Genomic DNA, 17,677 nt, shown 5'->3' with positions numbered 1-17,677 from the left:
TTTTCAGAGCTACATTTCAAGAAATTATAAATGAAAACTGCACTCAGAAAAAAAAGTAAATTCTATCAGCTTTTTGAAAAACATAAAAATAATTTAAAACCCAATTAAATAAATAACAAAGAAATAAATAAAAGATTAAAACCCCCCAAATCCCCAAATATCTTAACAAAGTATGTGACCAAAAATTATACTCCTATGGACAGGGTACTCACATGTAAGTATATGGTGCCCCAAGTGGGGAGAAGGGCCACATGTGGTCAAGGGAGGAAGAGAAAAAAGAAGAGGAGTATCCCCCCACTTTTGCTCAAATCGGCAGGTTGGGCCCCCCGAGGACAGCTACTCCTACTCTCAGGGTCCCAGAGGTAATGCTCAGAGACTGCGCTTCTCCCGCTGTAGGTTCTGAGTGCCAAATGCAGCAGTCCCCATTCACAGTCACCCAATATTCTCAATTAGTTGTTTGTTTGTTTACAAAAGTTATTTGCTCAGATAACACGGTAGAGAGAGTTAATACAAAGTGTTCTCCTGAAACTCTGGTTCCCATTTTCCCACAAATACCCGCAGCATCCATGGAGGAGAAACTTAAGCTTACACCATAATAGTAGTGAGGCACATGTATAAGAACAGGTATGTATGACAAAGGTTTAACCCACAGTCCCTGCTCTGGAAGTCCTTCTCTTTATGTAAAGACCTTCATGTAGAACCTGTTGGTGGTGGTGGTGGTGGTGGTATTGGTCTTTTGTTCTCAAAGAGGACCAATGACATCATGATAGGTGATGTCTTGACTTGGGAGTGAATTGGATTTAAATGAGGCAGAACTGTGCAGTCGTCAGCCTCCCTCTCTCCTCCAGTGTCATCCACTAGCAGTGGCCCAATTTCTGTAGTCCAATTGCCCAATTGATAAATGGTCAAAGGATATGAACAGGCAGTTTTCAGGAGAAGAAATCAAGGCTATCTATAGTCAGATGAAAAAAAATGGTCTAAATTACTATTGATCAGAGAAATGTAAATTAAAACAACTCTGAGGTACTACTCCACACCTATCAGATTGAAGTGTTGGAGGAGATGTGGAAAATTACTGTTCATGGAGTTGTAAATTGGTCTAACTATAAAACTGTGCATACCCTTTGATCCAACAAAACCACTTACTAGGTGTATATCCCAAAGAGACCAAAGAAAAAGGAAAAAGACCTATATGTACAAAAATATTTATTGCAGCTCTTTTTGGGATGGCAAAGAGTTAGAAATTGAGGGGATACCCGTTATCTGGGGAATGACTAAGCAAATTATAGTGTGTGATTGTAATACAATTTTATTGTACTGTAAGAAATGATGAGTAGAATGGTTTCAGAAAGAATTGTAAAGACATATGAATGATACAAAGTAAAATGAGCAGAACCGGGAGAACACTGTATACAGTATCAGGAATATCATATGATGATCAGCTGACTTAGTTCTTCTGATCAATATAAAGATCCAAGACAATTCTCAGGGAATTATCATTAAAAATGTAATCTATCTCCAAAGAGAGAACTGATAGCATCTGAGTACAGATTGAAAGCATAATGTTTTCACTTTATTTTTCTAGCTTTTTTTTTTCTTTTTGCAACATAGCTAATACGGAAATGTTTTTCATGATTTCACATGTATAATTGATATCACATTTCTTGCCTTCTCAATTGGTAGGGGAGGGGCAGGAGGGAGAGAATTAAGAACTCAACATTTTTAAAATGTTAAAAAAAAAACAGCAACAAGCCTAGTCGACTTTTATGAAAGTGTAGAAAAACGTGTATGTATACAGATACACACACACACACATATGGAATATATATGTGCATATATATGTATGTGTGTATGTATGCATAATTTGCTTGGAGGAGTGTTCAGAATTGGAAATCTAGTTTCTGACCTAGGAAGTGGGAGACCTGATTTTTAGTTCTAATTCTACGGCTAACTAGCTGTAGTGACCGTGGGCAAGTCATTTAACTTCTCTTGGTCTCATTTTCCTCATTTATAAATGGAAGACATTAGGCTTTGTCAACTATTTCCAGCCCAAACTATGGAACAGACTGGCAAAATACATAACTTGTCTACCACAGCCTGTACCTTTCCTGTGCTGGAGATGGAGATGGCAATAGGAAGGGAGGATGGGGTTGAGGTACTTTCTGAGATCCAGATAGCAGAGACAGAAGAGTGAGGAAAAAAGGAGATGGGGTGGAAGGAGCAATACAACTTGAAGCTCTGTTAGCTATAGGGACTTTTTTTTTCTTCTTTGCCTTTGAATCCTTGGCACCCAACCCCGTACCAGTGAATAGCTCTTAGCAAAGCACACTGAACTGAACCGAACAAAGCAACATACAGGGGAAAGAAGGAGAAAAAAAGTGTCTGATCTTTAAGTTTATAGGTTTTCAGAAGGAAGGACTTCCAGCAGTAAAAAGTTTTTGGAACAGTATACATTCTTCACTTCCACACACAGCCAATTGAAAAACACTCAACTGAATGATCTTTAATGTACTTCCCAGATCTAAAATCTATGTTTTGATGATTCTAAGTAGAATCAGAAATAATTCCTGAAAAGGAAATTCCATTCAATTCTATCCACATTTCGTCACAAAAAAGTCAAGGTGAGAAGAGACCTTACAGAAACAACCTTATCTATCAATTTCATTTGACAGATGAGGGCACTGAAACTCCCAGAGATTAAATGACTTGCACAAGGTCACAAAGATAGTAAGTGGCTTGCTCCGCCAGCTGCATTATGCTCAAGAGTTGAACTGTAACTATACTTGTGATTATCGGAGATCTGGTTTTAGCAAAGCTATCCCTAGCATGGAGCCCTAATTAAGGCATGAATATAAATAAGGCCAACCTAGGCCCCATGAAGTCTGGGCTCAGGACTCAGACCCATTTGGAAAATGTTTTAATTTCATTTGCTTTTTTATTTGATTATTAAGTGTAGTTTGCACAGAGAAGGAGGGAATGCCTGTCTTTATTAGCTGATTCCTCTTCCTTTCTGGCTTGCATGTCTCCCTGGTGAGTAATGGGGAGGCTGCCTTTCTGGAACACCAGGGAAAAGTTCCAGCAAATTGCAAAAGCATGTTCCTTCCTTGAAAAAAAAATCTTTTTGTACTTCTACTTTTGCTGATTTTTTTTTAAAAGCAAAGTTCATGAAAGACTTCCATAAAAGACCTGAATATGCCTTCACTTTCTTTGTCCTCTCTGTCGAACCCCCTTCCCTCTCTTATGCTTGTATTCAATTTAAAGGAATAGCAAAACCTAAAATCAGATAAGCAAGTGATCTTGCAAATTTATCATTTTTTAATCAATGGAATTCTAAACATTTAACCTAGAATTAAATCGGTAGTGTTGACATTCATCAGAGATGGAGGCAGAAATATGGGTAAATAATATTGTATAGGTTGTGAGATGCATAGATGGGTTCACTTAACTGGTTTTCTTTGTTATATGGCAGTGTTCATGGGGTAACAGAATCATAAAATCATAGATGTAGAGTTGGCAGAGACCTCAAAGGCCACATAATTCAACCCATTCATTTTATAGTTGGGGAAATATTTTATTTGGGGTACATTTTAGGAAATGGCTGTTTGGGGAAAAAAGACATTAATGGAACAGCACATACAAAATAAGTCTACTTTCACATCGTCTTTGAAATATTTAAAGGAAACTGCCATTTCTAGCAGAGGGGAAAGAGTACTAGAATCAAGAACACCTGGTTCAAATTCTACCTCTGATACTTACTAGTTGTGTGATCATGTATGCTGCCAACCTTTATGAGCCTTAAGTTTCCTCATCACTAAAGGGAAGGGGTATGGCGAAAGTAATAAATCCTTATAATGCCTACCTCACACATATTAGAGTTCCTGCCTTGCAAGGCTTGAAAGAGCTATAACCTGGTTTCTCAACAAACTTGAAGCATTTTTCATGAGACTCCCTCAGTTGATGGAGAGAATGATGATACTTCACTGTGCACTTACATGAGTGGTAGAGTTGGTTTGAGAGGAAAGGAAAGGAATTCTTCCTTGTTTGAGGGACACATGTGGTGCTCAATTCTCTAGAGGATCAACTCCCCCCCTTTTTTTTTGTCTTTTTGGAGGGGGAAGGCAGGGCAATTGGGGTTAAGTGACTTGCCCAAGGTCACAAAGCCAGTAAGTGTGTCAAGTGTCTGAGGCTGAATTTCAACTAAGGTCCTCCTCATGGTGCTCTATTCACTGCACCACCTAGCTGCCCCTGAGGATCAACTCCTAGGAAGAGAGAAAGATTCCCTTGCTGACATGGAGGAAAAACCATTTCCTTGACATGTCCCTGATTTCCAGCTTGCCTTCTTAGAGACTTTGGGAGATTTTCCCTTGTGTGAGATAAGAGCCTAACTCACTTGGTTTCAGCTGAGATGAACTCACTCCCATCTAAAGAAATGATTCATTTTTATGTATTTTCTGGCATATTTTAATTTGGACTTCTCCGAATACTACGTTATTTGCTTCGATTTGCTAACTTGCTAGTCTCTATTTGTGGTTATCTTTTGTGTAACTGAAGGTGGGGAGAGCCCATGCTGATATATATAAGCTTGGAGTACCCTACTACCCGTAAGAGAGAGAGGCCAGGAAATCAGCTTTCTTTCTGAACGAATCAAACCAGCAACATTTAAGGGCACAGATAGATTTAATTCTAATTTGATGCCAGAGAGGCCAGTCTCATGCTTCTCTTGCTACCCTCAAGGCTAGAATCATAATCCCCCAGGTAGAGGGGTAGATACAATTCCTGAGATCTTGAGTCATTGTTCTATATGTTCCCATGTAGAAATGCATAAACTACTTATCTCATTATACATTGTGTACTCAAAGTACACTATGATATAAGTGGGTTTTTTTTTAATAGTTTAAGTTCTTCAGTTATTTCAGAAGTCATAAAATCAGTAAGAAACAGTGAAGATTTGAAAGTAGGAATCAAGTTTCTAAGGAGCAACAAAGGAGGTGCAGAGAGAATGGCTCATTTGCCTTAGGACCAAAGGGTGATGTAATCTGGCAACCTCGAGAGTGGGGAAGAGTTCAAACCAAAGAAGTCTTTTTGTACTGATGAGAAGTAGCTCTTCCCTCTTCCTGTCAGATCACAAGTTTGTTTGGATACAGCAAAGAGAAGAAGACCAATGGCCTTATCATTTCCTGATGAGGAGGAAGTGAAGTCTTCGTGCCCCAGATCCTACTCCTGGGACTTGTCCTCCGACCTGTGGGGCAATCAGAGCTTCACCCCAGAGATTCCAAAGTGAAGCTCCTTCCCCCACCCCATGTATTCTGTCTGCCCATTTGCTACCCAACCTAGACAGATTGTCTTCTAGCCCCCTTCTCTCCCATTTTTGCCTTTTTTCAGGAAGCTAGCAAGACTGTACCTAATTAGGGCGAGCTGTTCCCTGTCGTCCCCTCCTGCCCCCAACTGAATCTGCCCTAGGCACCAGAATTCCTAGTTACAGCTCTGCTAGTGTCAGTAACAATAAACATTTGTACTAGTTGAAATGTAGGGCAATGCTTGGTCCAGAAATCAACTGACAGGAAAGGTTTTTTGTCTTGGTGGGCCACTGACCCAATGTCTTGTTTAGCTTTCCCACTTCCTCTCCACATTACCTAGGATTTCTATATGTATCTTCAGCCATGACTGTGAGTAGACTGTTTTTTTCACCTATTCTGCTAGCTCTAGGGAAATTATGGAAGACTTTGCAGAATCCCCAATTTCCCAGTTCTTGCTTCTACTTTGGTGATGCTCCTGGCCTCCCTACATAGGATCCCAGGGACCTCATTTTCTTCTCTTTCTCTAACAAGCTTGTTCTTAAGATGAGTTTGTTCTCACTGCCTAAGTGATTAACAGCTTAAAGTGTTTTCCTTTCTTGGGGGATTATATTTCAACAGGGATTTAGCCTTAAACTATAGAAATGTAACTCTTTCTGGGAATTTCCATGATCTAAGAGCAGGTCAGAGAGGTATTCTGGGTGTGGCAGACGAACCTTTGTTCCTGAAATTATAAAGGAACAAAGTGATTATTTGAAACTATTTTTTTTGTGTCTACCATCTCCTTCTTTTGACATATTATGTTCCCTTGGGACATGGACCATGTCTTCTTTTAAATAATCCAATTCGCTTTTCTCCCCATGGATAATTTGCAAATTCACTTTTATATTTGGAAGGGTCTTTTCTTGAAATGGGAACATAAATCTACCAAGTACCAGAATCCATGGCCTTCCCCCTGCCTTTTCCATGTCCGTTCCAAATTGCCAGGCCATTCAGTTTTTTTGACCTAATGGTCATCTGTCTGTAGTTTTGCCAGAGTCACTTTTTTGGGTGAGCTATGGCTTAACTATCCCGTATGTAGACATTTTATCCTCTAAGTGAATGTAAACTCATTGAGGACAGGGACTATTTCATTTTTTGTCATTGTATCTCTAGCACACCGAACAATTGGCACACGGTAGGCACTTAATTCATGCTTATCAATTGATTGATCCTTTTGTGTAACATGGCTTCAAAAGAGGCCAGAATTTTCTTGTCTCTTTTTTCTCTTAGTGGCATACACCAGATAACATCATGCCTACCAAGGTCCTCTTATCATTAATACTTTATGGCCAACCTCAAATACAGTTTTGTGAATCTACAATGTAATGTTCCTTGGCCATTCACTATTGTCAAAAGACGTTTATAACAGTGCCCCTTTATACACCATGACATTGTCCCACCTAAAATTCTGTTTGAAGACCTAGTTAATAATGTGTGGTGGGATATGCTTGTATTTGGTTATTTCATTCTATCAATTAGTGGTTTTGCAGCAGAAAATTTGGAGTGCTTTGAGCAAAGGCTAGAAGACCACTTGTCAGATATATTGTCAAAGTGATTCTTTGGTTAAGGGCTGGTCTAGATAACTGTTGAATCCTTCCCAGCTCTAAAATTCTGTTATTCTGAGTACTGGTTCATTTACCTTTTCTACTTGCCATTTTTCTGTGGATTTGTGGAGTGTTCCTTTGGTCTAGGACTCAGGGGTGGGGAACCTGTGACCTCGAAGCCACATGGGTCTTCTAGGTCCTCAACTGCAGTCCTTTGACTAAATCCCAATCCAAATACTTTGTTTGGATTCAGTCAAAGGGCTGCACTTGAGGACCTAACGGGCCACACGTGGCCTCGAGGATACAGGTTCCCCACCCTTGGTAGGTGTTGTCTCCAAAGAAGGTAGGGAGAATTCCAAGTATGGTGGTTTTTACCTTCACTGGGGTAGGTCAATATTGCCCAGACATACTAGAAGGTAGGTCCATAACCAGGGCAGAATAACTAGAACCTAAATGTAGAGGGCACTTTCAATATCATCACAGGGTATATTGCTTCCCCATTCCCTTTCTTCCTCACTCTTCCCACCCACCTACTCTTTAGTAGTATATGCTATGGGTCCCAGCATGGTGGTTGCCCTCTAGGTCAGCCCTCCCTGCCCCATCCTGCCCTACTGCCCCTTGCCCCAGGCACAAAAATTTCTAGTTATGGTCCTGCTTAAAGAAGAATACTTAGCTATTTCCACATAAATGTTGATGATAATTTACCTGAACAGCATTCTGTGTATTTCAGCTGATGGTGTGTGATTGCTATTAAGTGGTTTTAAATCTTCATGCAAATCTACGTGCCTCAGGGTCTCCTTGGTGAGAGACAAGATAATGATCATATTATTTGCTGATCACTTCTTAAACTATCCTTCACATACTCACCTACAAGGGAACTCTGGTTATTCTTCTCCGAATTAGAAATTATTTACCAATTGCCTTTCAAGGAAAGTGACTAGTGCATATCTCCCAGTCCCCCAGTAAGTCTTTGGCTTGCCTCTTCTCTCTCCCCTCCTCTTGGCTGACAAGCCTAGATGCCTGCTCCTTTCCTCTCTTTCTCCCTCCTTCTTAGCAGCCATTCCCCCTCCTACTAACCCTCTCCTCCCTCCCTCTTCTTTCTGTCCCTCTTCTTCCCGCTTCTCTTTGGAAAATGGCCATGGACTATCCAAAGTAATCAGATTCTGGCTTCTACTGTCTCCTAGCTCAAGGCTTAATGATAAATCAGGGCTTTCAGTCCCCCAAAGTTTCACAAAGGGCCCCTCCCTACATTCCAGGATTTATAGAAACACAAAATCATAAGATATTAGAGCTGGAAGTGACTTTATTGGTCACCTAGACCAAGCCACTCATTTCCTTCTTTTGTTAGCAATGTCCTAAGTAGGTACCCAGAGGAGAAGGGATGGGGAGGGGAGAGAGAAGTGGGTCTCCCTCTTTTGGGGCACCCCTCAAGGGCTACAGAGACTGTCTGGGTGGTAGTTCAGCTTCTGCTTGGAAGTCTGTGGGGCTCATAACCATTAAGCCACTCCACTTCCTCTAGTCCACTAGTTTTTTCCTTTCTTTCCCCCCAGCCTTCTTAAAGAGGCAAGCCGCCTAGAATGCAGATGAATGGGGAAGTGATTATTATTATTATTATTTTTTACATTTCAGGCACCTCAGAAGCCTCACTCCTCAGACTTTTTTCACCAGTCATTTCCTTGAATACAAAACAAAATCTTCATTTGCTTGTGATTTAATTCATCCAGGTTTTAAAAAAACTAAACCCATCCATCTGACACACAACAGTGAATTGACACCTTCTATTAACTTTGACTGAGTTGGGAGGGAGCCCCAGTAAAGAAGGGCTTATAAAAGGGAAAGAAGATGTCATTTCAAATGTCACATTGGAGAGGCATGAACCAGATTCCTTATGATTATTCATCCAAAATCACTGGCCCCATTTAGGATTTGTTCAAAGGAAGATAAACTGAAAGCAGGGCTGGTTTCCACAGTCCAAAGGGAGGCTCCCTTGGCTCTCTGCACGCCTCTCTCGGCTCTTCAAATGCATGCTCTTCCTTATGAATGCTGATTGCTGTTTCATATTTGGGGCTATTTACTTTACCAAGCAATTGCCACACAGCTAGCACACGCTGCAAAACATGGTTAAGAGGGAGTGTTTATGGACCTCGACACTAATGAGTTCCATTTATGGAGCATGTGTCTAGCAGCTGAGCTAGGTCAGCTAAGACAGCACATTAATAATTCTTGGGTCCTTGCAGCCTGGCGGAACATACCAGCTCTGTGAAGCAGAATGAGTGATGATGGTTTGGGGGGAAAACTCCTGGGAAATTTGAGGCTCCCTAGGATGTACCCATACTTAGCTAGCAAAAGAGAGTTTAAAAATAAACCAGCAGGTTTGGGATAGGGGTGGCTAGAATACTTGGGGAATAATTGAGGAAACTGGGGGCAACCCATCATAGCACCTTAGTTACTAAAATAAGATTGAGGAAGTTTTACTCTTAAAATGATTGAATTCAGAACACTGTAATAGACAGGGTTGTGAGTAATAAAACCTATGTGAGACATAGGCCTGACCATCAAAAATCTAATAAACAAAAGGAGACTGGACTGGCACAAATATAGTGTATACAAAGACAAATGAAATGTGTGTGTACTCAAATGTGTAGATATAATCACTTGCAGCTGTGCAGATAGACATACGTATTTTCTGGTTTGAATGTCTAGAACTGAATGGAAATCTAGATCTAGACACTGATGTATGAGATGACTGTCCACGGTGCATGGCATAGAGCCCGCTTTATTGCTCTCTGGGAATACTTTTTCATCCAACCTAAACTCATGATGGCAGATCTGGGATTCTAAGGAAGGATTTGTTATGCTGATACCACTCATACTCTCTGAGGATCTACAAGTAAGCCTTCTATGAGGGAGATACACTTCTACTACTTACCACCATAGCTCCTGATCCCCCAACTGGTGTACTTGCCATTTACAAAATAGTAGTCACAAATAATTATGCCATTTACTCATATAAAGCAAAAGCATGAATAATCAAATATCACTGCAATTACTCAACAGAGAGCAAAAGCAGGACTAATCAAAACATCATGTAAGTAAGTTATATCAATGAGCAAGGTGTCTATGGGGGAGAATGAGCACGTCCTTATACAACGCTAGCAAGGAGGCGCAGGAGTGGAGAAGCCCAAGTGTCCAGGACAACTCATCACTCTGGACTGCAGGTCTTGATATCCTCTTTCCTTCAGGGGTAATTTATAACTCACAAAGCTGTTTTTCTTCTAGTTGTCCTTCTGATCTTCACTGCTCTCTTGCTAGACTAATCCACTTCTTTTCCATTATTAAGGTGATTGAACAGTGACAAGCTTTTAGTTCATAGCCACCCTTAACAAAGCACTGAAAAAAAGGTGTTTATGCTTTTTCAATGACAGTTGCCTTAAACTGAAGAAATGTCAAGATCCTCAAATCTGCAAAAAGGACATTCTGCTTTGTCCAGTTGTCTCAAAGTTAAGTCTCTTCTAACATCAAAACAGATGCAAAGCCTGTCTTTCCTATTCTGCTTCTCCCTCTCAAACCAGAGAGGGCAGTGGAAGGCAACCAAACACACTACAGAGGTTTTCCCTTTCTCAGGTTTTCTGTGGTACCAGAGAGCAACAGGCTCAGACAATTCTGTCCACAGTAGCAGCAGTCAACTCTCTTTCAATCAACCCAGCAGCTGAAGAGCTCATTCAGTTTTTCTTAAGCCAAGCAGCAAAGCAATGCTTCTCTTCTAATCAGCAGGCTCCCATTAAAGTAACTGAAGAGTCAGCTGTCTCAGCTGGAAATCTTCTGTCTTCTGTCCCCTGCTTCTTGTAATTTCTTCTGTGCCCAGCTTACTCTCCTGATTTTCCTTCTATCTCTTCCTATAGCTTCTTCTCAAACTTCTCCAATTTGTATCTTTCAGTGCCTCAAATTACATTGTCAGTGATTCATCTTTAACTCAAAATTCACCTTTCTGCCAGATTTGAATCCAATAAACATATAATCTTCTCATAGTACCCAAACAGTTATTTGATTGATGATTTTGTCAGTTATAGCCTTTAAGTCTTTAAAAAAACAGTTGCATGCAAGTGAGCTGATGAACCATCATCGCCTAGAGCTATTATTATCTCAGTGTCTGCTCTGATTTCAAATAGATATTCTCGGAACTTTCATCAAAGGGCATTTCTCTATCTGGTCCTCAAAATGGTCTGGATATCTCATCAACATTTTATCAAGAGACTGTCTCTTTGCGATTTTTATCAGTTTTTCTTAAACAAATTTTCTTTCTCTGCCCCATTGTGGAACCAAACTCTTCATGTGTGAAAGAGAGCAGTGTGCTATATAAGTCTTGAACGAATTTTTGAAGGCAGCTTGGCACCATGCCTTCTTGGAGTTGTAGGTCCTCAGTTTAGACTCCAGCTATAATGCTGACTGCTTGTGTGATCAGGCAAAGTTCTGAACCTCTCTGGGCATCAGTTTTGCTCTTCTGTTTAAGTGAGGAGATTGGATTAGATGATCCCTAAGGTTTCTCCTATCTAACTCAGTGATCCAAGAAAGAAAGGAAAGATACATACATCAGTGGCAAGGAGGAGGTAGAAAGGGATAATTCCAGCTGAAGGAGTGACCAGAGTAATGGTTCAATAAACAAGGGGATTTTTCTTCAGTGATGTCTATCAGGGATATGTCTGTGGTAGGCATAGAAGTCTATTTTTTCCTCTGGAAAAAAAAATAGGGTTGTATTAATGGAAAGTGGAAAGACTATTAGAGAATATAGATTCAAACCCTACTTTTGACACTTACTACCTACATAATCCCTTGTGAGCCATTTAATCTCTCTGGGTCTCAGTTTCCCCATCTGTGTAACTAGATAGTCTCTGAGGTTCTTTTAAGCTTGATCCTATAAATATAGAGTCTTAGAATTATAAAGGATATTAAAAATCATCTGGTCAAATCTCCAGAACGGTATAGTGCAGAGGTTCTCAAACTTATTTGCTCTACTACCCCCTTTAAAAAAAAATTACTCAGTACCCCTAGAAAATCTAGTTCCTTTAATGTTTTTTTTAATGACTCACCATTTTCTTTATTTGTACAAAATAGTGAATAATCATACCCTAGCTGGGAAAAAAGGGAGTTTTAGCTTTAAACAAATCCTTCTGTTCTGAAGCATCTATTTTGAAGGCTTGGGACCAGCAACTTCAGCTCCAGCATCTTTGGGTTTGGACTCAGCAGGCTTAGTAGCCTTAGAATCAGACTTGGCTGCCTTGGGATCGGACTTGGCAGCCTTGGAATCAGACTTGACGACCTTGGGGTCAGACTTGGCAGCCTTAGCATCAGATTTGGTGGCCTAGGGGCCAGATTTGGTAGCCTTAGGATCTCACTTACTGACCTTGGTGGCAGACTTGGCAGCCTTGGGGTCAGTGGGCTTGGCAGCCTTGGGGTCAGTGGGCTTGGTAGACTTGGGGTCAGTGGTTCTGGCAACCTTAGAGTCAGGCTTTGTGATCCTGGAGCCTGGACGTTTGATGCCAATCCTAGGACCTGGACGCTTGGTAGCCATCTTGTGGCCAGCATGCTGGGTGCCAGTCTTGGGGATCTTGGGCCTGAGGAGCATGGCTTTGGAGGCCTTGGTGCTCAGGGCCTTGATGGCCTCTGCTCAGGCCTTGATGGCTTTGGCGTTTTTGGCCTGCCCCTTCTTATTGTGTTTCTTGGCAAAATGCATGTTTCTCAGAAACTTGGGGTCAACCCCTTTCAGAGAGTCCTATCTCTGTGACCTAGGTTTCTTGATGCCATTTCTGTGCCATTTTCGTGATTGGTTGTGAGTGGTATGGTTCTTAGACTTAGCCATCTTTACACCACAGTCTGCGCTAACAGGCACTCCACCAACCGGAAGAGCCTTTTAATGTTTTTTTAAAGGAAATTTGCATCTTTTCAAACATATGTGTATTTTTTAAATGATGCATCTTAAATTTAATAATTTATTATAAATTTGTGGGGGTTTTCTTGCATTGAAATTTTGATGATGTCATATTATGTCATGTAACCATTTAGTATCATATTATAAACAAGTCATTACACATACATATTCCTGCTGAAGCATGCTGGATTTCCCAACAATGCACCACAATGTGTGACAGACTCACCTGCCAACACTTGCTTATTAAGACCTGTCAGTAGACTTAACTGTCCGTGGATCAGTAATAGCTTGCATTCTGTGTTTTTATTTGAAAAATAATGTAATCACTACAACTTTAACTGTGTTACACAACAGATGAAACATGTATGAATGGTTTTTCAAAATTTTCTTTTCTTCTCTTCTTTCCTTATGCTTCCACCACTCCCTTATTTTATTCAATGCCCCCTAATTGTAGCCAAGGCTACTACTGCCCCCCTGGGTGTGATGTCACCCACTTTGGGAACCTATGGTCTATCGTGTATGAAGCTCTGGACTTGGAATCAGGAAGAGTTGGGTTTAAAACAGCCTCAGATAAGATTTGTATGGTATCATTTATCCTATACATAGCTTCTTTGTACAGAGTTGTTTCATGTTGTCTCCTTCATCAGACTCTAAGATCCTAGAGGGCAAAGATTGACCTTCTGCCTTTCTTTATATTCCTAGTACTTAGCCCAGTGCCCAGAAGAGTCAGGGCTTATTAGATTTGTGTTGACTTGCCTGAGACATTTACTACCAGGTGTGGCGCGGCTAATTGTTCTGTTCCTCAGTTCCTTGATCTGTAAAATGAGGGAGTTATATTCTCTGCCATCAAGGTGCATTCAGCTCCAAAGCTATAATCCCATAATACTCCAATTTTTCTAAGGCCAAAGAATTATGGGGTAGAATTAGAATTCCTGACTCTTACTCTAAGTATTCTTTCCAATTCAATTAATTAATAAACATATATTAAGTACCTATTATGTACAAGTCACCACATACAAAGCCTGGAATAAAAGGAGCAGTTCCTTTCCTCAAGGAGCTTACATTCTACATTGTGACCATACCAGTTAATCCCCTAGCATTTATTAAGCACCCACTATGAACCAAGTTCTGTCCTAGGTGAGGACGATGTAAAGGCAAAGGTCAAGACAGTCCCTGCCCTCAAGACATACACACACATATAAACATATATGTATATTTGTATTTATGTATATATATATATATATATATATTCAAAACTGATATAAGATGATTTGTGGGGGAATATTCTAGTAAAGAGGAAAGCATTCATGTACAAAGTAGCTCTAGATTTTAACCTTAAGGAAATTAGGGATTCTGAGAGCTGGAGGAAAGGAAAGAAATACATTCCGGGAATAGGAGGCAGTCAGGTCAAAGGCATGGAAGTAGGAGATAGAGTATTATGTATGAGGAATAAGATGAACAGTTTGACTGTAGTATGTCTCAAAAGACTGGAAAAGTAGGTTGGGAGGAGGTTGTGAAGAATTTAAAATGCCAAACAGAGGATTTCCTATTTGATATATTAACAGGATTTTACTGAGCCAGTTTTTAACCTGAGAATGATGAACAGCGGGTCAGAGACAAAGTAGCAATAATCAGGTAGAGGTCTAATTAATTAATTTCATTATGAGGAACAGATTTGCAAATTGGGAATTCTGATCAGAATTCCACCTTGCTGAAGTGAAGACAGAGAATATATACATAAATCACAATGGGAAGAGGGGGAGAGGTGGATTACATATGATCATTTCCAGGGCTTGAGCAATTTTCCATGACAAACCCACAAGTGGAAAACAATACAACAATTCTGGAGTCCTGTGGGAGCAATATTATTCAAGTCTTTGGGGGTCATTATTTGGTGGGTCCAGGACCAAAGTTCTGTGATGGGAACAGGTTCTATAATCTTTGATTCACTTCACTTAATTAAGGTACATATGCACAAAAATTCAGTGGTTGTGGGAGTGTTGTCAGGGGTTTGATTGATCTTTTGAATTGCATTGTGAGTCTCACAAATTAGAAAAGGCAATTCTGAAAAATCTAATCTATTAGTATATTCATTATACATAACATATTGATGAATATGAACATCATAATTCCCTTTACACATCCTAGAGGTAATAAGAAGCCACAGGAGTAAGGAAGTGGCATGATCAGACTGACACCTTAGGAAAATTGCTTTGGTAGCTGTGTGAAGAATGAAATGGAGAGAATGACATGAATCAGGAAGACCCCATTAAAAGACTATTGCAAAGTAACTAAAATTTCCATACCCCTTAACCTAAAGAATCAACAAGGCTTAGATTCCAAGAAGACCATTGATAAGAAGAAAATCTTATTTATAGGAGCATTTTTTTTGTATTAGCAAGAATGGAAACAAAGTAGACGTGAATCAATTGAGGAACAGTTAAATCATGGCACTTGAATAGAAAGGAATATTATTGTTTTATAAGAAATGATGAATATGATGAGAGAAGTGTGGAAAGAGCTACATGAAACGATAGAGCAAAATAAGCAGAGACAAGGAAACAATATGCCTAATGACTGCTACAATGTAAATGCAAAGAACAATTTTTTAAAAATCAAAAGGGAATGTGACAAAACTACAAAGGACAAACATGGTTCCAAAGAAGAAATAGGAGAAGCGATTCCCACATCACCCCACTCCTCCCTTTGCAGAGGTGGGAAATCTGTATTTTTAGATTGTTTAAGTGTATTGATCAATCATGCTGATTTTACTTCTCCTTTTGTTTTTAAAAATAGTATTTGTTACAGGAGATTGTTCTCTGGGAGTTGGAAGGAGAGAAATACTAGGGATCATTATGATATGTTAAAAATGACATCCGTGAAAATATTGTTTTTAAAAAAGAGACTGCTGCAACAGTCTAGACAAAAGGCCTCAGAATTAAGGTAAGAGCTAGGCAGTAAAAAGTAGAGAGCAGGTCTGAGGGATATCCAGGAGGCAGAAGCAAGATTTCACAAGTGGGTGGATATGTGTGGCAAGTAAGAATAGGGAGTAGAGAATGTCATGGAGTTTGCTGGGTGATTTAAAAAAATGCTATGTTCCCAACAGAATTAAAGAAGTTCAGGGAGGGGTAGGTTTGAGAGCAAAGACATATTGGGTTTGAGATACTAGGTCTGGAAATGTAGATCATCCACAGTCAAAATTTAGCTTCTTTCTCCCTGGTTGCATTTTGTTGCCCTGTTTCTCATTTTGAAGATAAACTTACTCTTCCTACAAGTATAATAGAGTCCTCTTTTGATGCATCCTCTGTGACATTCTCTACTCCTTATTCTTACTACACATATCTACTCAGTTGTGAAAACTTGCTTCTGCTTCTTCAATCTCTCTCCAATCTGCCCTCTTTATACTATGTAGCTCTTAGGTTAATTCTGAGGCCTTCCTCATCTGGAAAATCAACCAGCTGGCTTGAATGCCTCTAAGGTCCGTTTCAATGTTGTTATACATAGATTCTCTTAGACTGGGCCAGAAGAGAAGTTTTGGTAGGCCTTACCAGGCAAGAAGAGCCTCACTTTTGGTCCTGGAAACAAAATGTGTATCTGTCATCCAAAGACTAACCAGGCTAAATTCAGAAAGGCTTATCACCAGAAACTTGGCTACCAAGTGGTGGTGTTATTTTTGTTATTTTTCAGGAGGTTTTGTGTATAAGTGTTTTTGCTTGTTTGACACAACAGCCCATTAAGTCATTTTTCTAAGGTATGAAGGATTGTGTGAAGGAAGACCTCTACTTATGGAATCACTGACCCTGGAGTATGGCGTGATGATTCATACACCAGTCAGTTGTGTCCTACTCTTTGTGACTCCATTTAGGGATTTTCTGGACAAATATACTGGAGTGGTTTTCCAGCTCATTTTACAGATGAGGAAACTGAGGCAAACAGGGTTAAGTGACTTGCTCAGCTTACATCTAGTAAGTGTCTAAGGCCAGATTTGAACTCATAATGATGAGTACACCAGTCAGTACTGAACAGCTAACATATGGCCCAGTCACTTCCAGTACAGAAAAGCACTCCTTTCTGGTTAAGGGCTGCCTAAGACCAGGTACGATACTTTTGCTAGTGGAGTCCTGTCAAAGCCTGCAGTCTCCTTTTCTTTGTCACTTGTTTTTATATCTCAGTCTGACTTGAGATGTGAACCACCTCTGGCCATCTTGAGTAACTGGACACTAACCTTTCAGTGGTCATTCACTAAAGCAATTCAAATTCACTTGATCAAATTCACTTTATCGGACAGTCAATATGTGAGGGAATCCAAGCCACTTTAGCAAATCTGACAAGGGACAGATTAAATAAGCAGTGTGTCTTCCCACAAGTGTTACTCTCAGCGCTAGAGTTCTTTCTCTCTGTCAAAAGCTGAGCAGCTGAAAAATGCTTAATTTGCCTCAATGATAGATTTGTTTTTCAAGAAGGTAAAGGAATATAGGAAGAGAATTTCTAGTCTGGATCTGGTTCTGACCGACAAAAATGAAGTGGTTGCTGTTAACCTTAGTATAAAATGACCAGTCCACCTTAGAATTGATGACAAAGGAGATAAAAGCCAGGTGTAATCTGAAATGCATTGAAGGTTGGTAGATTTCAAAGAATTCAAAGAAAGGAGAGAGTTTCATGACCTAAAATTCCACAGAGGAAAGCTGATTTAAGAAGGGTCAGGAAGCTGTTGGCACAGTAAAGTGCTGAGCCTGACATCAGGAAGGCCTGAGTTCAAATCTTGTCTGAGACTCTTCTCCATGTCTGCATAACTTTTTCCTCAACTGTAAAATGGCGATAATATTGTCCACCTCTCAAGAATTGTTGTGGAGACCTAATTAAATAATATT

The 17,677-nt window shown here is 40.0% G+C and overlaps 1 protein-coding gene and 1 pseudogene across 1 annotated transcript in view; one reads left to right on the top strand and one right to left on the bottom strand.

Moving 5' to 3' along the window:
* RBPJ (recombination signal binding protein for immunoglobulin kappa J region) overlaps nt 1–17,677 on the top strand; it is a 460,166-nt gene that overhangs the window by 61,369 nt on the left and 381,120 nt on the right. The window lies entirely within an intron of this gene.
* LOC138150377 (large ribosomal subunit protein eL29 pseudogene) lies at nt 12,020–12,785 on the bottom strand (annotated as a pseudogene).

The sequence above is a fragment of the Petaurus breviceps genome, unplaced genomic scaffold, assembly GCF_028583685.1.
Source record: "Petaurus breviceps papuanus isolate PSGF00001 unplaced genomic scaffold, PetGlider_PUasm1.0 140, whole genome shotgun sequence".
NCBI lineage: Eukaryota > Metazoa > Chordata > Mammalia > Diprotodontia > Petauridae > Petaurus > Petaurus breviceps.
The sequence above is the reverse complement of the archived record's forward strand: the minus strand, read 5'-3'. Positions and strand labels throughout refer to the sequence as shown.